The following is a 21,968-nucleotide window of genomic DNA, read 5'->3' as shown; positions in this document are numbered from 1 at the left end:
GTGTCCTGAGATAAACAGCTTGAGCTCTCAGAGTTTCAACGTCCTCCAGGCAAGAGATCAGTCATGTCTATAAAGCATGGAGGTCCCTGGAGAGGGAGGGTGTTACATCCTAGGACTGCGAGGAATTACTAGTGAGGACCCAGGCCTCCTAGGTCAGCTTCGAGGAAGAGGAGGGCACTCCTGACCCAGATGATGGGGCTGGGGTACCAGGAGGGGGTTGTCAGCTGCACCGATGGGGATGGAGAACCAAGAGGGAGACAGAATCCCCATGTCCCCTTCCCTCTCCCTGCAGACCCAGTCCCTCCCAGAGCCTGCAAACATCAGGCCAGGTTCCTGGGATGTAAGAAGAGGGCTGGGGTCTGGAGAGCTTCACAGAGGGCAGGAAATCCAGAGAGGGAGGGGAAGTGTGGAAGCCTGAGGTTCCTGGGAAAGGGGGACACAAGGAAGACTCCTAGGACCCTCAGGAGAGCATGCTGCCTACACCCCTCAAAGGTGACATGTCTGGAGCTTGCCTTTGGGGGTAGAACTAAAGTCCCTCTGCACAGGGAGGCCCAGCCCCAGTCCCCCATCTCTCCCCCAACACTTCCCCTCCATTTTTCACAGATTTTTTTCCTCCTCTGAGCATCGGTCCTGCCCCTCTCAGGCCCTGCCCTTTGCTGCTACCGTGTGTGAAGCAGAATCCAGATCGGAAAGGTCACAGGGGGCCAGGCTTGCCACCCAGGCAGGGAGGATGCAGTCCGCCGCGTGGGACAGTCCTCGCCCCTCGCAGGCCCTGTGGGTCTCCGAGGCGCGCCACCTCTGGAGAGGGACCCTGCAAGCTCGCTACCTGGAAGATTCAAAGTCATGTTTTAAAAACAAAGAGCATAAAAACTTCTTGGGGAGACCGGGTGTTAGGAGATTTGGGATTTGGGGAGAAATTGTCCAGCGGTCTCTTTTTCTCCTTCATTCTCACCTCCCCAAGAGGAACCCCATTGCCACCCGGTGTCCTCTGGAGCCCCTGCCTTTAGGGATCGCCCCCTGGCCAGACCTTCCCATCTCTGGAAGCATCTCTTTGCCACCTCTGCTGATAAGCCTGCTCCCAACTTTGTCCTCGGAGCCTCAGAGGCTACGCCTAAGGACAGAAGGAGGGGACAGACCGGGTCCCCTGCAGAAATGAGCACGAATGTGAGTCTCTTGAAAAGCCCCCTCCCCACTCAAAAGCCCCCGCGCCCTGGCGGCCGCTGCCGCGTTGAGTCCTCGGAGCATCGCCCCGGAGGGCGCGCTCCGTACCTGCGGCATCCCGGCGCCGGGCGGACAAGGTCCTGAGCTCTTTATTCCGGGTCCGGGGACATGAGCCACTCCTCCCAGAGGCCCGTAGGAAGAGCACGGGTCCCCTCTCTCCCTCCTCTGCTCGGGGCTCTTTCCCGGCTGGTCTCTGCGGGAGTTGCGCTCTCGCCGCCGCAGATAGAGGACCGCGGCTCCTCGGCGTGGCCACCACCACCCCCGCCCCCCTCGCTGTCCCCGCCCGGGTGACCGCGGGGCGCCCAGGGCCAGGGTGCCCGGCTCCGGGAGGCGTGCTCCGCCGGGTCCGGGAGACACGAGGGGGAGGGGCTCCGGGCTCCAGGCAGGGGCACGTCGGGTCGCCCAGGCACGCGCGCGGCTGGGGACCCCGGGAGTCCCCCCGGGGCCGGAGTGTCGAGGACGCAGAAGCGGCAGCTCGAGGCGAGGACACGCCGGAGGGAGCGCGCGTTCCCTGGGCTCAGGCTCCGGAACGGCCGCCTGGGGCGGGAACGAGGGCGGTGGAGCTCGGAGCCCGGCTCAGCGCGGACTCAGCGCCCGAGGCTCCCATTCCGCAGGGCTGCGCCCGCCCCGGGGCTCGAGACTGCTCGGCCGCTCACCTGGCCAGTCCCGGAGCCACCGCCAAAGTGGGCGGTCGGGCCCGATGAGCTGGCGAGATTTCAGAGAACCGGGGGGAGCCTCCCCTCCTGCCCACACCGCCCTCGCAGGAGACGCTGGGAGCGACCCAAAGGTAGTTCCCTCAGACAAGCCCAACTGGACGCCGGGGTCAGCTTCATTTCAGCCGCTTGACCTCTGTGTTAGAGGCTCTGAGAACCGCTTTCCGGAAAGCAAGGAAGCGGGGGGAGGGCAGCGGTGTGTATGCGGGAGAGAGAGGTGGCCTCCCAGCCACCCAGGGATATCTGTTCAAAAGGCTAGGATGACCAGAGCTAACTTACAGAGCACAGATCTCCAAAAGTCTACAGATTTCTCAAGAACTTAAATATCAAATTAGCTTTTGATCCAGCAATTCCACTTCCAAAAAACCCTGAAAGCCGGGACTCAGATTCTTGTACATCAATGTTCATAGCAGCATTGTTCACAACAGGCCAAAGGGTGGAAACAACCCAAATGTTCATCAACTGATAAATGGGTTTTTTAAATGTGGTGTACGCATACATTAGAATATTTCTTATCCTTGAAAAAAAGAATGAAGTATAAAAGTGCTGACGAGGATGTGGAGAAATTGGGACCCTTGTGCGCTGTTGGTGGGAATGTAAAGTGATGCGGTCACAGTGGAAAACAATATGGCAGGTCCTCAAAAGTTAAAAAAAAAAAAAAGAATTACCATATGATCCAGTTATTTCACCTCTGGGTATATCCCCAAAATTATTGAAAGCAGTGTCTGAAAGAGATATTTGTACACCCATATTCATAGCAGCATTATTCACAACAGCCATAAGGTAGAACCAACCCAAACGTCTATCAACAAATGAATGGATAAAGAAAATGTAGTAGGTACATACAACGGAGTATTTTTCAGCCTTTAAAAGGATGGAAGTTCTGACACATGATAAGATATGGATGAACCTTAAGGACATTATACTAAGTGAAATAAGCCAGTCACAAAAAGACAAATACTGCATAATTCCACTTATATGAGGTACCTAGATGCATCAAAATCATAGAGACCAAAAGTAGAATGGCACTTGCCAAGGGCTGAGGGGATAAGGGAAGGGGAGTTCCTATTTGATGGGTAGAGTTTTAATTTTGCAAGATGAAAAGAGTTAGGGTGATGGATCGTGGTGATGGTTGCACAGCAATATGAATGGACTTAATTCACTTAACTGTACACTTAAAAATGGTTAAGATGCTAAATATTATATGTATTTTACCACAATAGAGAAAATGGAGGAAAAAAGAAATGAAGTCTTGATACATGCTACAATATGGGTGAACCTTGAAAACATCATATTAAGTGAAAAAATTCAGACACAACAGGATAAACACATGACTCCACATATATGAGGTACCTAGATTAGGCAGATTCATAGAGTCAGAAAATAGAATGAGGAAGAGGAATGGTGTTTAATGGACACAGAATTTGTTTGGGTTGATGACAAAGTTCTGGAAATGGATAGTGGTAATGGTTGTACAACATTGTGAATACACTTAATGTCACTGAAGTGTACACTTAAAATTGTTTAAAAGCAAAACAAAATAAACAAACAAAAAAAGCCATGGGCTTCCCTGGTGGCGCAGTGGTTAAGAATCCACCTGCCAATGCAAGGGACACGGGTTCGAGCCCTGGTCCGGGAAGATCCCACATGCTGCAGAGCAACAATGCCTGTGCCCCACAACTACTGAGCCTGTACTCTAGAGCCCGCGAGCCACAACTGCTGGAGCCCATGTGCCTAGAGCCTGTGCTCCACAACAAGAGAAGCCACCACAATGAGAAACCCGCACACTGCAACGCGCAGCAACGAAGACCCAACGTAGCCAAAAATAAATAAATTTATTTATTAAAAAAAAAAAAGCCATGGAAGAGCTCAGATCTCCTTAGTAAGGCATCAAAGTTTGGCCTCCAGTTGTCCACAATGGAAATGGGGCTGCCAGGGGTCTGGACTTTTACTCCTCTTTGCCACTATCAAACTTCAGGCAAGTCACAGAACTTTTCTGAGGCTCCCTTTCCTCATTCACTAAATGAATGAGTTGAGCTTGCACTAGGAAACCACTGCCAGGTTCCAGCACTTCATACAGTATCCTCTCCTGGCCCATATCCCTCCATGGACACCTTCTGTTATTTCCACAAAACTCCTGTCTTTTGCAAAAATGTCCCATCCTTTCACATTTCTGAGTCTCATGTCCCCTAGGACATGGAACACGAGAGCGGTTAAAAGCATGACAGATAGAGTCAGCTATCTCCTTTCTACCTAGTACTGCACACAGGAGCTGTGTGACCTTGGACAGTGTGCTAACCAAAGCCTAGCTTTCCCACTTGTAAAATGGGTGACAGTAGCTCCTACTGCACAGGGCTGTTGTGAGGACTGGAGGAGATGAGGCAGGTCAAGTGCTTGGTGCAATGCAGGCCCCTGATAAATGCCACCAGTTACTCTCACTCTGTGATTCTTTCCATATATTGCTCCCTGAGGTCCTAACCAACCCTTGAGGTCTTACTCATGTGTCACTTCTTCCAGAAAGCATTCCTTGATTCCCCCAAGGCTATTCAAACCTTTCCTTGCCACTTGGTGCCTCTCTTTAAATGTATTTCTGCGTACCAATTTGCTTTCCATCTTGCACAGTTTCCTGAAGAAGAGGTATGTCTCATTCATTTTTGAATCCTGTTCTGTATTGTTTCTCAAACTTTCCTGATGATAAGAACCACCTGGGGTGCTAGTTAAACATATGGATTCCTTGATCCCACCCCAAACTCAGGGAAGATATAAGATAGACACATGTTGACCTGTCATTCCATATAGCATATATGTGTTCATTCCACATAGCATGTCTTCCTATTTACTCAGAAAATAAAAAACAAAGCACAGAGTGCATTAGTTATCTATTTCTGCATTCCAAATTACCCCAAAACTTCAGAGCTGAAAGCAACAAACATGTATTACCTCACTGAGTTTCTGAGGGTCAGGAATCTGGGAGTGGCATAGCTGGGTGGTTCCAGGTTCAAGGTCTGTCATGAGATTGATGTCAAATTGTCAGCCAGGGCTGTACTCTCATCTGAAGGCTCAACTGTGGTGGGGGGGATCCACCTCCAAGTTCACTCACAAGGTTGTTGTCTAGTTTTCACTGGCTGTTGCTGGAGACTTCAGTTCCTCCTCATCATGTGGGGTTCTCTCTAGGCTGCCCGAGTGACCTCACTACATGGCAGCTGACCTCCCCTCTTCTGCAATATGCTATTTTTCACACACTCACACACACCCTGCCACGGTGTGGGAGGGGACCACACAAGTGTGCGAATACCAAGAGGTGGATCACTGGGGACTGATTTGGAGGCCATCTTGGAGGCTGTGTACCATGCAAAACTTAGGATTTTCCTATTTCCCCTTCAAAAACCTGGCAATGAATGGTTCCTGAGGCTAACACTAATGCTAGCCACAATGAAGACATTTTTAACCTTCAGAGTAGTGAAGTACTGGGTGACTTCTGGAGTTGGAGTCATGAGGGCATAATTGGAAGAATTTATTTATTGGCCAGGACCCCCACGGGGGAAATGGAAATATTAGAAGCAGATATAGTCTGGCAGGTTCTATGCACTGCAGCTCTTGGTGGGGACTCCTTTGAAGGACTTAGTCCCTACATGTCAGTTTCTGCCAAAGACTTCAGGGGAGCCTCCTCCATCTGTGAAGGAGACATCTATCTGGGGCCCAATTTTAATAATTCATCTCTGTGACAGAGTTAAACCTAGGCTTATGGCAAAATCTGTAAATAAAAATTTTTTTAAAAATAAGGAAAGAAGAAGGAAATGAGTTGTTTAAAAAAATCTGGGGCTTCCCTGGTGGCGCAGTGGTTGGGAGTCCGCCTGCCGATGCGGGGGACACGGGTTCGTGCCCCGGTCGGGGAGGATCCCACATGCTGCGGAGCGGCTGGGCCCGTGAGCTATGGCTGCTGGGCCTGAGCATCCGGAGCCTGTGCTCCGCAGCGGGAGAGGCCACAGCAGTGAGAGGCCCGCGTGCCGCAAAGGAAAAAAAAAAAAAAAAAATCTGGAACTCCAATGATGTAATTTCTTTTTCAAATGTGTAGCCCCAAAGACACCAATGACCTGGATATTTTTTCTGTGGTTAGAGTCTCCTGCTGCAAGGGACACATTCCTTGCTTCAGCCCACCTACAAAGCAAGTCACAATATCGGAGAGAATTTCACCTCAGGGAGACGTCACCCAACAAAACGAAAAGAAAGAACTCATCTGGAAAGCACTTTTTTTAGTGCTTTTAGGTATCCCTCACCCCTGAATAATGTTCTTGAGCTACCTTGGATTTTTTTCCTTTCCTATTCCACTGGCAGGAATCATCCCAAACGTGCTTTGAAATTCCATTTCTTCATCACATCGTTCTATAATTATGCCCTTTGGTTTAGACATGAAAGTTTAACATCTTGGGGCTTTTTGCAGCCATGCAACTCCTGTGTTGCTCTAGTAAATACCACTTAGAAACCCAGATCAAGGAGAGCCTTAGAGGTCCTTCAGTGAGCACTCTTACAGCGAGAAAAGAGCAAACAGATGCTCAAGAGGAAAGGCCTTTAGCCCAAGGGAACAGAGCAGTGTGACTTCAGAGCTCAGACTGGAATCCAAGTCTCCTGAAATTTAGCTCAGCCCCGCCTCTCTGCTCAGCCACACCCACAGTACACATTGTTACCTGTTTTCAGTTTACCCCTCTTTCCATGATCCTTGGCTCCAGGGTTCAGCCACAATTCCTCCTGACAAATTTTACTAAATCAGCTTATTTTCTGCTTTCATCAGATTTGTTCCCTGGGCACACTCTCTCATTCAGTGCCATGAAAAAAATCAAGAAGTCCTGGAAGACACCCAGAGCTGGCTCAGAACTCATCCTGCCTCCTTTTTCAATGACCTCCCCTGTACTCAAGCCAGCAATGCTTGATCGGCTTCCCAAAGCCCACTCAGCAGGTTGTTTGGACTGCTCTCTGCCATTCCTCTCCAGCTCCCCAAATCCCTCTGGAGGAGATGTGAAAGGAGATTCAGCTAGGCACAGAGACATGCTGTCATTCTTGAAGGAAACCCAAACATGCCAAAGATGTCAAATCTCTTGTTAATTTCATTGGTTTGATGCCATCCTTGACAACTGCTTAATGGTCGACAATACTATTCATATATTTATCTGGAGAAATAAACAGGTCATGGCTTATAAGAATGTTTTTTTTGAAAAAGAAGAGAAATAAGAGGATAGTTTACCTATGAATATCAAAATATTATGAAGTCTCAAGAAGACAGCAGGTAATGAGTTTGAGCAGAAAGTGTGCTCACTGTTAAGATCTGGATACATCCTGGCATGAAGTCTAACTGTGGAATCATCAATCTGGAATATTTTACATGGGGACTGTAATGCAGCTGACACATGGTGTCTGCCTCAGATTCCATCTTCCTAGCTAAGTCCCAGGTGAAGGGGCTATAGGCAGCAGGACTCTGGGAGACAAGACAAAACAGGGAGGGCTGTTTGGAGGCTCCTGGTACAGAGTGGCTAAGAAAGGTCTTCTCTCCTTGTTTAAGAAACATTGCCTGGGGCTTCCCTGGTGGCGCAGTGGTTGAGAGTCCGCCTGCCGATGCAGGAGACATGGGTTCGTGCCCCGGTCCGGGAAAATCCCACATGCCGCGGAGCGGCTGGTCCCGTGAGCCATGGCTGCTGAGCCTGCACGTCCGGAGCCTGTGCTCCGCAACGGGAGAGGCCACAACAATGAGAGGCCCGCGTACCGCAAAAAAAAAAAGAAACATTGCCTGGTTCTAATGCAATGAGGATCACATGGAATGCCACAGTGCCCTGGCACCTTGCAGCTCAGCTTCTGAAGATGAGATGGGTCCTTCCACTGACTTAATGCACTCTCAGAGGGAATAGCACAGTCAGGCCCCTAAAAGTCTTTATGGAGGATGTGTTGGGATGTTGAGAAGAAGGAGAAGAAAGTGTGAGGATTGTTCAAGAACTGGAATGATAACCACCACTGCCTCATGCCCCACCCCAGAGACTCCTAGAGATAAGGGGCTGGAATGCTCTGATTATGGAGGTGGTGGCAGAAGTTATATCTTTATGTGGGCCCACTGTACCCACAGGCTAGGGAATCCTGGTGAGACTGGAGTTACAGAGGAATTCATTACAAAGAAAGGAGCCCACATCACCTCTATCACCAAGTATAACACTTAGAGTTGGTGAATCATAGCCATTGTCTTACTAAGTACTTTGTACTCACATTGTCTACTAGTATTCTTTGATTCAGATAGTTCATTCTTACAGTTTCTTCTAAGGAAAAAAATAAATATTCATAAATGTAAGAAAAAAACTCAAAGTCATCAAAACTGGGTTATCAGTTTCCTAGGGCTGCCATGACAGAGTACCAAAGACTAGGTGGCTTAAAGCAACAGATATTTATTCTCTCATAGTTCTGGAAGTTAAGTCTGAAATCAAGGTGTTGGCAGGGCCATGGTCCCTTTGAGTCTCTAAGTAGAATCCTTCCTTGCCTCTTCCTAGCTTCTGGTGGTGGCTGTCAATCCTTGGTGCTCCTTGGCTTACAGCTGCATCACTCCCATCTCCACCTCCATGGTCACATAGTCTTCCTCTCTGTGTGTCTCTGTCTTTATATGGCATTTTCCTCTTATACAGACACTAGTCATATTGGATTAGGACTCACCCTGATGACTTCATCTTAACTTGATTATATCTGCAAAGACCCTATTTCCAAATAAGGTTACATTTGCAGGTACTGGAAGTTAGGATTTCAACATATCTTTGGGGAGGACACAATTTAACCCATAGCAAGTATACTATGATACATTTATGTGTGATGGAATACAACGTAGCTATCAAAAATAGGACTATGAAATCAATCTATGCTGTTAGAAGTCAGGACAGAAGGACACTGGTTACCCTTGGGGAAGAGAGATCACAGGCAAGAGCCATTGGGAGGGTTTTGGGGGTGTTAGTAATATTCTTCTTCTTGATCTAGTAGCTGGTTACACGGATGTGTTCAGTTGGTAAAAATTCATCCAGCTGTACACTTATGAAATGTACATGTTTCTGAATGTACAATATATTTCAATGAAAAGTTAATTAGAACGTAGTGTTGTAAAAGTATACTGACTGACATGGAAAGATAGTCATGATACATTACTGAATGGAAAAATATCAGGTTACAAAACCATATTGCAATATGATTCCATTTGGAGGGGAAATATATGCATCATCTAGAAAAGAAAATGTCTGGAAGGGCAGAGGAAATTGCTAACACTCAACTCAGAGTGGAAAGAAAATACAAGTGTTTGCCCCCTCATTTCCACTATTTGTATTTTCTGATTTTTTTATTGCAGCTATATCATTTGTATAATCCTTTAAATTTCATAAATGAGAAAACGGTGAATTTATTACAACAAATAGGTGATTCACCTATTAGGGGAAATCATTAATTTAGATCTTTATTTCACACTGTATTCCAAAATGCAATAAGGAAGGATTAAAGAGTTGAATTCAAAGAATTAAAAACTGAAAGAAAACACAGATAAAAATTTATGAGATTCATGAGATCTCAGAGTGGTAAAGCCTTTACTAAGCAAAAAACAAAAAGGTAATAGATGAACCCCAAAGGCAATGGATAGATTTTTCTACATTAAAACATTTGAAAGTCAGAAAAACCATAAACAAAACTAAAAGATAAATGTCAAACTAGGAAAAATATTTATGGCAAATATTGCAAACAAAAGGTCAAGATCCTTAGTATATGAAGTACTGTTACTTTGTAATAAGGAAAAAGCTGGTACCTCAAAAGAATAATGGGCAAAATATACAAATAGGCAATTCACAAAAAGAAATGCAAATAACAATAAAATGTATATTAAAGTGCTTACTCTCACCAGTAATCAAAGAAATTTCATCTAAAAACAATGGGATAAAATTTTGCCTATCAAATTAGCCAAGATCACAAAATGTAAAAATGGAAATTAGATCAGTAGCTTAATTTAAGAATTCAAATCAACACTCTCACTTTGGGAATATCTTAAGTTTTCTCTGATTCTTCAGCCTTTACTGCATTCTGCCCAGAGTTGCTTTATAATAAATGTGAGTTGATTCAGTTGATTTCACACAACCGTATTTCCCCCTTCTGATTTTTGACCTGCCTGACATTTGCTTGAATTTCAGCCAGGAGAACAGCCACAGGCACAGGGCCAAGAAGATGATGTCATTCTACAGAAAATCAAGTGTCAGATTTCTGTGCTCCTTGTATGTGTAGAGAAAGGCACAGGAGAAGGTTGAACTCAAATTACATGTAAAAATGTGTAATTAATCTTTTGCATGGTTTATTGAATAAGTTACAAAACTGTCTTAACATTCAGGCCATTTTCAAGTTGTGTGTGTGTGTGTGTAGATGGTTGTGCAGGGGCATGGTGGGTGGTGGAAGACAAGTGATATGTATGGCAAACCCCTGGAAGCACTTTTATCACTGCCAAAAGCCAGACTATAGTGATATAGCTCATCTAATGAAACTGCTCTCAATGTTAATTAACCAAAAGGCAGGGGAGGGCTGAAAGGAGTGAATATTGAGACAAAGGACTAGGACTTCCTGTAATTTAGGTAAAGTAGAGCAGAAGCCATCACTTGGAAGGAAGGGTCTGAGAAGAGTTAAAGCTGCCCAGACAGAAATGCCACTTTGTATGGCAGCACTTAACCTCCTCATCAGCTTTTTACCTGTTGACGATGTCACCTCATCCATGTTCAGGTGTCTCCAGACTCTATGCTCACCTGTACCTGCCCGTGCTCTCTCTCTCTCCTCACATCAAATACTATTCTCAAGAATAAAGAATACATAGGTGTGCGTGTGTGTGTGTGTGTGTGTAGTGTTTAATTAGGCATAGTATGTGAAGTATATATTTTCCATGTTTTTAAGTTTTGTCTGTGATCACAAAAGTAACATGTTGTTGTTAAAAAAAAAAAAAAAAACCTCAAACCATACTAAGTATAGAAAATGAAAATTCTCACACTTACCTTTATCCCTAATCCCATTATTAGCAGTTTGGTGTGGATATTTTCCTAAAAACAGAGTATCTTAAAATAACCTTATATAAAACTTATTAATGTGATACTAGCATATGTCAATGTATACTTTAAATATACAAACAGAGACAATCGACTATAAAGTCACAAATGTTCAAAATACCCACCTCAGAACCAGAGCCTGTTACTGATGTAACAGTCTACTGGTGGATGTGGTTCTTTAGAAGACTCTCTGTGTATGTATTAAAGAAACCAGGCAGAATAGTCTGTGCTTTGGTAGAATTCCAAGCTCAGACTATTTTCCATGGGGAGATTGTCTCCTGGAACCCATGAGGAAAAGACAATAATGAAGCTACTCTGCATCTCAGTCATGCTCAGGCAGGAAATAGGTGAGCCTTGCCCTGCAAGAGGGTGGAACTCCTTGGAGTAGGTGGCAGGAGGTGCGGAGAGGCCGTATGGAAGGTCCAGTGGTAGAAGTGAACTGCCCTGATCTTAGAGAGACAAGGTGGTTGTGCGGCCAGACCCTGCTTCTACTTTCCTGATTGACAATGGGGACAACTGTGAGCAAAGGCTTGGCAGTGTGTTGGAGCCCCAGGTTCTAGGCAGCAGGCCTCAGTGCCACCTCTAGCCAGGAAAGCAACTAGAACGGGCCCTAAGCACCCAATAGAGGGGAGAGATGCATTCTGATATCAGAGGCAACAGCGGGAAAGAAAGGCTTCTGGTTACAGTCTCTCGGTTTTGTGGTTTAAGCCGTGACAGTCACAGAACTCAGCTACACACCCTGGTGGAATCAGGTCAGGTAACGGTGTGAAGTCCTCCAGCCTCAAGGGGGAACACCTGAGTTCTGACCCCATTAGCTGGACAAGAGCACACAGAACTGAGCTATGGATACCAAAGAGCATCCAAAGCTCCCTGACTCCCTGCACTATCCTCCTACATCAAGGGCTTCCCTGTAACTTTCTCCCAGTTTGCCAGGCTGCTGGATGAGACTGTCCAGGGTGTATCCTACACAAACTACCCAGACAAGAAGGCATGTAGAGGCCGAAGCCCTGCCCACACACCTCGTGCCAAGCTGATGGCCTTCCTGTGGCCTCAGTCCACCCAGAGGAAGGGATGCCTTTAGACAAATGAAATGCTAGCAGTGGCCCAGAGTCTGTCTACTGGATCAACACTTGGTCTCCAAAGTCTTCGTTTATCAATTCAGCATGCCAGTTGATCATTTGCATCCAACTTTGTATTCCTCCATTCTACATTCTGTTGGGTAAAGAGGCTCCAGGACTAGGCTGGAAGGCTAACATCTGGGCTCAAATTTCTACCCTGATATTGTCTGTGTGGTGGTGTACAGCTTGCCTACCTTCTCTGGGATTTGGCTTTGCCATAATCTCTAAGAATCTCTAAGATCCCTTCAAGCTCTAAAATTACATGATTCCTTTGGGCATCAAGTTTGAGAGATTCCCACACTGTCAAATTTGCTCCAACTAGTCAGATGATCGCCTTGGGCTTTGAGATCATGGCCCCCACCCCTGAGTGGCTGCTGGGAGAAGCTGGAAAGCGGACCTTTGTTAAACCGACCACACTCTCACTGAAGCCAACCACCTTCACTTCCACATCCTTCAGACTCTGGTGCATATCCCTGAAGATGTCCTGTTGTTGCCATGAGATCCCATCCCATTCCATCTCCCAAAACTTCCAGTGGTAGCACTTAAGCTTCTTTTGTAGCTGGAAGAAGATTTGAGTAGATTTCTGGTTCTTCAAAGACCTGCTTGATGTGGGTGGCCTGCTGCTTGTCTGCACTGCTGGCAAGTTTCAACTACTCATCAGCGTTGTCCTCTGGGATGTTTGTACAACTTGATCTGTTATGTAAACTTCAGGTGCAGGTGAATGATAGCAGCCTTTGTGCGCTGAGCATCTCGTATTCCACCCATGGAATCCGTTCGATGCTGCCAGCAATGCGAGTGGAAGTCTGGGCAAGGCTACTTACTTCCAACTACTCTATTCATTCTTGGTTGAAATGCAGCAGCAACACAAGCTATTTCCGTCACAGTTAAGCTGCTAGAAGCATCAGTCATAGCTAGAGATTTGGGCTGGCCTGACTATAACAACTGCTGTCTTCTGCCCAGATTTCCTATTCCTATTGATTTTGTGACTTCCCCTTGCGTCACCAAAGGTGATGGGTCTCTGGCTTGCCTCACCTACTATGAAAATTCATCTCTTCCTTTATCTTGGACGGCAGTTGGATCTGCCATAGGACTCATTCAGAGCTGTGGGGTGGGTGGAGACACCATCAATCTTAGCACATGCGTTCTTGCTTTCCAGATCCATTTCAGGCTCGGGTCTACCTGAATTTGCTGCACATCGTGTGGAGACACGGATGACCTCCTGTGCTGGTGTTGAAAGAGATGCTTCAAGCCTTGGCCAATCACATTATTGTTCTCCAAAGCATTATGGGTCATTTTAACAATGTGTGTTCTGATTCTGTCTGCTTTCTGGCCTCTGCATCCGCAAAGTAGTAAATGTGGCATTTTCTACTTTGACAATTTCTTGATGCTATTTTTCCTTTCACTCTCTTCCCTCATTAGGGAAGGTTTGCAGCTAAGTCACCCTTTCCTGACCTGGGACACTGTACCAATGGTCCAGCCCCTCCACCCTGCCTCCAAAAACATACCTTTTGGTTCTTTACAACACGTATCTCTGATGCTGACTGTCACATGAAAGCTTTCACCTGACTCAATGAAACAACAAGTACTCTTTTGCTAATGACTTAGCTGCGTGATTGGGTGACTAGACTATACTTGGAGGCAGTAGCAGGAAACGACAAGCTATGCTAATTGCAAAATTCTTTGGATCTGTTTTTGATTCCATGCAAGGGATGTGGTAAAGTAGCGGAAACTGAACTAAATATAGGTCCAGCTCTGGCTCTGCCACTAACAAGCTGTGTGGCCTTGAAAATGCTACTTTAACTTTCAGGTCTCAATTTCCTCACTCATTCAAAAATATCATTTGAGTATCCTTATGTGCCAGGTGCTGTGTTTATCATAGGTAAAGAGAACATGGTCCAGATCCCTTTGTTGGTGGGTAACACAAAGAAAGAAAGAAAGAAAGAAAGAAAGAAAAGTAAGAAAGATAAGAAAAGGAAGGAATGAAGAAAAAGAGGAAAAGATGGAAGAGAGGATGGGGTGCAGGGTGGAGAGATAAATTAGGAGTTTGGGACTAACATATACACACTACTATATATAAAATAGATAAACATCAAGGACATACTGTATATCACAAGATATCCTGTACTGTATATCTTGTGATAACCTATAATGGTAAAGAATCTGAAAAAGAATAAATATTATATATATATTATATATATATATTATTGTTGTGTACCTGAAACTAACACAACATTGTAAATTAACTATACTTCAGTTTTTTTTAAAGGTCAAAAAAGGGAGCAAGTAAATAATCACAAATTATAATATAAAACTGAGTATTTTTCAGCTTTTTCTTTATCCATAGAACTATTTACTCAAAGAAAATCTACCAAGGCAGCCCATGAGCTGACCTGGTTGATCTCCACCTCTCTCACACATGGCACTCTGCCCTTGCTCAGCCCATGCCTGCCTTCTCATTCCTTCTGGATCATGCTAAACTCTCTCCCACCTCAGGGTCTTGGCATTTGCTGCTCCTCTGCTTGTAACACTGCCCCTACATTCTCAGATGGCCTGATCCTTCGTTTCCTTCATATCTTTGCCTAAATATCACCTGAGAAAAGACATCTCTGTTAAAACTATCTAAAATAATTCGGTGTCTTCCAGTGCCCTTCCTACCTTACCCTGCCTTGTTTTGCTTTTCTTTGTTTTTCTGGGGTTTTTTTACATTTAATTCTAGAAATTATATACCCATTCTTTGTCTCACAAATGTAAATTTCATGACAAGGAGTTTGTCTTATTAATTTCTAAGTTCTTAGCTACTAGTACAAGGCCTGGGGCAGAGTAGGAGCTCAATTAATATTTGTTAAAAGAACATGGGGAGAAAAAGCTAATGTGGAGTTAGTTTTGTTGAAACATTAGGGAAGGAACTAAGCCTACACCATCGTTTCCCTCCCGATGTAGCCCATGAGGACACTTCCAGGTCTAATGCTGTAGGATTTCATGAATCCATTCATCAGGAAAGAGGTCTCATGTGTTAAACTTTATTCATTATTCTTTTCTTTTAATTCCAAAAATTGTCCTTTGTTCTAAGAATTATGCTAATAGTACAAATAACATTATCTATTCTGTCTTGCAGTTCATGGTCTACCTATGAAAACCGATTAATCACAATTATACTATGACAGATGAGCTGGGAAGACAGAGTAGCTTCATGCAGGGCACCTCAAATTCCTCATCTATAAAAGGCATGTTTACTTCTTGTCTTCACATTTTGTTATAAGAATGAAATGAGAAAATGGATATGAAATTGCTTGAAATACTGCAGAACGTCTTCAAATGTCCAGTATTGGTACGGTTATTCAAGATCAGATAGGACTTCAGCAAAATGGTAGAGTAAGGAACTCCAGAAAGTATGTCCCTCCATGAAAGCAATGAAAAAAATGTCAAAAACTGTAAGAATCAGTTTTGACAAGAATCTGGAAATTAACCAAAGGCTTGCAATAACACAGGGAGCACTTATTCAAGAAAAACAGCTAAATCTATGTTAGAATGGTTAGCTTTGTGGTGTTTTAACTTACCCTAGTCCAACCACCCACGCCCCAGCTCAGTAACAGCCTTGAAAATAATGGTCCACATTCTCAATACCAGAGAGAACAGAACAAACCCCATTCACAAAAAATTGTCCTTATTTGACCTACTAGTGACTCTTTGGAAGACTGCTTGAAAGGCTATCTTCATCTCACTTGACTCAAAACTCAATTAGTACTAAAGCCACTACCCAGGAACATTTGTCAAAAACAATTACAAGGAAATATTTTAGCCACGGCTGCCTGAGGCAATGGATAACAGCTGGGCAAACAACAGACTAACCTGGAAGCTTGAAAAGAAAGAGTAAGGAATGAAGAACTTTGAAGAGCTCCTAAATATTTCCGGGAGTATAGAAGGCTACTTACATGCCCAGAGCTGTGTACCTGCTCAAGAAAGACCCAAGAAGCCCTACACTCTCATTACTGGCAGACCTTGAGACTCTGCACAAGCATAACATGAAGCTTAGGAGAGAGCTGTAAACTTCCAGACTAGATGCTAAATGTATGCCTCAACACTCACAGAGAGCCTGTTGGCAAAAGCTCTAAGAATTTTTGGTTCCAGGTGTTTAAGGAAATTTCTGTCCAAATCATTAGGTAACCAATAAATGAACAGACCAGAAACATCAGTAGCCATACATGGCAAAGAATACAGACTTTACAGAATTAGTTCAGAAAAGCCACTAAAAAACAAAGACCAAAAGTACAGCAAGCAGCAACAACAACAAATCCTAGGGGGGGAGGAGAATCTGATTTCCAGAGTTGCCCACATAATATTCAAAAAGTGCAGTTTTCAACAAAATATTACAAAGGATGTGAAGAAACAATACACAGTGAAATATAAAAGCAATCAATAGAAAATATACCTGAGGAAGTCCAGATGTTGGACTTACTAGACAAAGATATTAAATCAGCTGTTTAAAAATATGTTCAAAGGAAACCATAGAGAAAGAACTAAAGAAACTAAGAGAGTGTCTCATCAAATAGAGAATAGTCCAGATTTGAAAAGTACAATAACTGAAATGAAAAATTCAGTAGAGTAGCTCAGCAGCAGATTCAAGCAGGCATGAAAAGAATCATCAGACTTGAAGAAAGTTGATTGAAGTTATCCAGTTTGAGAAAAAAAGAGGGAAAAAAATGAACAGAGCCTAAGAGACTTGTGAAACACCATTAAGTATATCAACATATGTACAAATGGGACTCCCAGAGGACAGGAGTGAGAGAAAGGGAATGGAAGAACATTTAAAGAAATAATGGTAAAAATCTTCCTGAATTTGATTTTTTTCAAAATTAAAAAAAATTAATCTACACATTCAAGAAGCTCAAGAAACTCCAAGTGGAATCAATTCAAAGAGGTTCACACAGAGTTGCATTTCAATCAAACAGTTGAAAGTCAAAGAGACAATCTTGAAAACCGTAACAGAGAAGTGACCCATGTACAAGGAATAATCAATAATATTAACAGCTGATTTACCAACAGAAAATATGTATGGATATCATATCCAAAGTGCTGAAAGAAAAAAATGAACAAAAATTAATACAACATATCCAGACTTATGGGATGCAGTGAAAGTACTGTAGAGAGGGAAATTTATAGCTATAAATACCTACTTCAAAAGTAATAAAATTTTAAAAAGTGAAAAAAAATTAAAAAATATTTTTTAAAAAGTAATAAAATCAATATCCTAATCTTTCAAGTTAAGAGACTTGGGAAAATAAGAGCAAACTAAACTCACAGCAAGAAAAAGGAAATGATATTATAACGGAAATACACAAAATAGAGAATAGAAAAATACAGAGAATCAATGAAATGAAAAGTTGGTTATTTCAAAAGATCAACAAAATTAAGAAAACTTTAGCTACTCTGACCAAGAAAAAAGAGAGAAAAGTACTAAAATCATGAATAAAATGACTAAAATTAGTAAAAGCAGGAATGTAAAGTACTAAAAACCACTATTACCAAAACTGACCCAAGAAGAAATAGAAAATCTGAATAGACCTAAAAGAAGTATAGAGATTGATTTATTCATCAATAAGTTACAACAATGAAAAGACCAGAACCAGATGGCTTCACCTGTGAATTCTATCAGATGTTTAAAGAATGAACACAAATGCTTCTCAAACTCTTATAAAAAATAGAAGAGTAGTGAAAACTTCCTAACTCATTCTATAAGAACAGTATTACCCTGATATAGAAACCAAAGGTATCTTAAGAAAGGAAAATCATAGATCAATATCCCTTATGAATATAGACATGAAAATCCTCAAAAAAATACAAGCAAGCCAAATCCAGCAACATATAAAAAGGATTACACACCATGACCCAGTGGAATTTATCCCTGGAATGCTGACTCAGTATATGAAAACCAACAAATAAAATAGACCATATTAATAGAATAAAAGGCAAAAACCACATGATAATCTCAACTGATACAGAGAAAAATCTGACAAAATCCAACGCTCTTTCAACATAAAACTGTTCAACAAACTAGGAATAGAGGCAACTTCCTCCACCTTATAAAGGACATCTATGAAAAACTAACATCACACTTAATGGTAAAAGACTAAAGCTTTCACTCTAAGATAAGGAACAAGACAGAGATGTCTATTCTCACACTTCTATTCAACATTGTACCAGAAGTTTTAGCCAGGGCAATTAGGAAAGAAAAAAAAAATCCAAAATAAAATTAAGAAAACAACTGTATTTACAATAGCATCAAGAAGATAAAGTCCTTAGGAGTAAATTTAATCAAGATAGTGAAATACTTACACGTTGAAAACTACAAAACATTGTTGAAAGAAATTAAAGAAGACCTAAATAAGTGGAAAGCTGTCCCATGTTAATAGATTGGAAGACAATATTATTAAGATGGCAATACTCCCCAAAGGTCTACAGATTCAATGTAATCCCTGTCAAATTCCAAATGTCTTATTTTAGTAATGCACCATTATTGTAGCAAAGGCTAACTAAGACAACATATACCCAAGAGAAATGAAAATATATGTTCATTCATTAACTTGTACACGAATGGTCATAGCAGCATTATTCACAGTAACCAAAAACATCCAAATTTTCATTAACTGATGAAAGTATAACAAACGATGTGGCATATCCTTACAATGGAATATTATTCAGCCATAAAAGGAAATGAAGTAATTTCTCTTGCTGAAAGAGAAATACATGCTGCAACATGGGACATCTTAAAAACATTATGTTGAGTGAAAGAAGCCAGACACAAAAGACCACATATTCCATTTTTATGAAATATCCAAAAGAGGTATCCACAGGGACAGAAAGAAGAATGGTAGTGGGAAATGGGGAGTGACTGCTTAATGGTTACAAGAGTTTCTTTTGAGATGCTGAAAATGTTTTAGAACTTATTACAACGGGTGGTTGTACAACTGCTGTGCAACACTGTATTGTTGCTGCCCCCAGCACTATACCCACCATCTTCATAGGTCTTTAGACTCCTGTTGCTCCTGTGAAAAAGAAGGGTTTCCATCTTTAGCTATATTTTAATTCCTATTCTAGTAACTGCCTCAGAGAAGATAGGATATGACTGTACTAAGGTCCTCTGGCTATGGGCCAAATTCCATTCAATTCAGTTCAAGTGTTTAAAGTACCTCTCTCCCCAGCTAAAGCAGAAATTAACAAAACATTAAACCATTGGTTATTCTATTTTCTGTAGCCTTACTGCTAGGAAAATGAACATTTAGGTTCTATCACACATGCCAAGTCCTGAACTGAGCCCAGGGTAAGGGTCTGTCACAGGGAATGGCCAGTAGACCAGCATTTTCATGGGGCACAAAGGCCTGCTCTGTGGAACCTTTGCAAGAAGGACTGAGACCCAGTTCGAAAGTCAGTAATTTGAGTAATCAGCAGGCAAAAGCTTCAGCAAAAGTAGTTAGCAGATTTTCTTTTAACCCCTATAGTCTTTTATTCATTCAGTTTCATACTCCCTACCCAGTAGACTTTTCAGATTAAAAAATAAAAATAAACCAAAACAAACCAAAAAACAACAGCATTCACAGTCAATATTTTACCTATGCACAGTGTCTTTGCCTGAGGTGCATTTCTGCAAATGGAGGAGACTAACTCCCAAGGGGAGAATCCAGGTTTTTCTACAGCATTCTTCTCTTCCCTCATGACCTGGTCACCCTTTGGGGCCAGATGCCATGCTTTGCCAAGGGAGCAAGTGTTCATTGAGCACCTATTATGTGCCAACATTGTATATACACTACTCACTTAATCCTCACAACAACTCTATGAGGTAGGTCCTGTCATTAGTTCCTTTTCACACTGAAAAAAAAAAAAAAAAAGAGGCCAATGCCCTAAAGTCACACAGGCAGTAAATGGCAGACCCAGAGTTCAAACTCATGTCTCCAGAACTTGAAATTTATGTCCTTTCCATTCTTGTGAGGCAAATGAAGTACTGATTTAGAGAACAGCAGCACTGAACATGGCCTCCCAACTCTCAGGTTTTGGGGCGGGGGGCATTAAGAGGCTTCCTGAAGTTTCATTCTGTTACCTTATTAAACATGATTTTTGATCTCTGTTGCGCATCAGAATCACTAGAGGAGCATTTTCACTATACACATGCCTGGAATTCACACACTGGAAGACCTGGTTAGCAAGAGAATAAAATGTATTTAGATTTTCTTGCAATTTTTAGAAACGATACCAAATAAAAATAGTAAGAGAATGAATGAAGCTTAAAGGAAATGTATCAAATAAAAAAGATAGATTTTAATTAATTGGGGTTAAGTTATTAGCTCTTAAAAACATCAGAAAATTGCAGTAGGATGGCATTCTGGTTTTCTTGTTTGTAATCCTTGAATCAGACAAGGTTGTCTGGGTGTCCATCAACAGCTATATTCAAAGAGCTGTTCTTTTTCCTGTCCTCAATTCAATTCAGTCATTTTTTTTTTTTTTGAATGCCTGTCCTTTGAAAGGCTACTTTTTTACAAGTCACATCAGGAAGAAAAGGTTAAATTCAACCATAAATTTAACAAGCATTTATTGACTGCTTGATGTATGCAAAGCTCCATGCCAGGCAATGCAGGTCTTGAAAGAAAGGAGAAAAGGGGAGACAGAGGTCGGGAGGGCATTTCAGGAAAATTGAACAAAGTGCTGGTTCAGAGAACTTCTGCAGATTTTAATTAATACAAATATGTCTATATATATCTTATAAAACAAACACACTTCTTCTAGGCCTTAGGGACTGTGCAGTAGACTGTATTATTTGTTAGTAATTATTTGTTCATACTTGTCTAGGTAGAGTACTTTGCTGACTCCACTAGCTAATAGCCCCACCCTTCCTCAGCTGACTTTGGGCTTGGTCTTAGGACTTGCTTTGGCCAATGGCATGTGAGTGAACATACTCAGTATGCCCACTTGCATGTTTTTGTTTGTTTGTTTGTTTGTTTTGGCGGTACGTGGGCCTCTCACCGCCGTGGCCTCTCCCGTTGCGGAGCACAGGCTCCGGACACGCAGGCTCAGCGGCCATGGCTTACGGGTCCAGCCGCTCTGCAGCATGTGGGATCCTCCCAGACCAGGGCACGAACCTGCATCCCCTGCATCGGCAGGCGGACTCTCAACCACTGCGCCACCAGGGAAGTCCCACTCACATGTTTTGACTCAACCTTCTGAACTCGTACTGTCCACCTGCAAACAACAGTGGCTGCTCCTTCAGTCTTGGCCCCAAAACGAGAAGACAGAGAGACCTGGATCTTTCCCACATGTTCTCAAGTCCAGCACACCCCAGCAACATCGAGCAGCTCCACAACCACAGACCCACAAGTGAAAAATAAATGTTTGGAATTTAAGCTACTAAGCTTCGAGGTACTTAGTAATGCACCATTATTGCTGCAAAGGCTGACCAATACAGCCTGTAATGGTTTACAAAGACGAGCAGCATGAAATGTTCTAGAGATACTCCCCTAGAGCCCATCTAGTATTCGTTTTCTATGACTCCTGTAACAAAGCACCATGAACTGAGTGGCTTAAAAAACAGAAATTGATTGTCTTGCAGTTTTGGAAGCTCAAGGTCTGAGATCAAGGTGTAGTTAAAATTGGTCCCTGCTGAGAGCTGTGAGGAAGATTCTGTTCTGTGTCTCTCTCTACTTCTAGTGGTTTGCTGGCAATCTGTGACATTGTAGAAGCATCACCCCACTTTTTCTCTTCATCCTCACATGCATTCTCTCTGTGCCCAAATGTTTTCATAAGCATGAAATCTTTTAATAAGGACACCAGTCATATTTTAATAAGGACAC

Source organism: Mesoplodon mirus, assembly GCF_964341445.2.
Source record: "Mesoplodon mirus genome assembly, chromosome: 14".
Taxonomy (NCBI): Eukaryota; Metazoa; Chordata; class Mammalia; order Artiodactyla; family Ziphiidae; genus Mesoplodon; species Mesoplodon mirus.
This window is presented reverse-complemented; position numbering follows the sequence as displayed.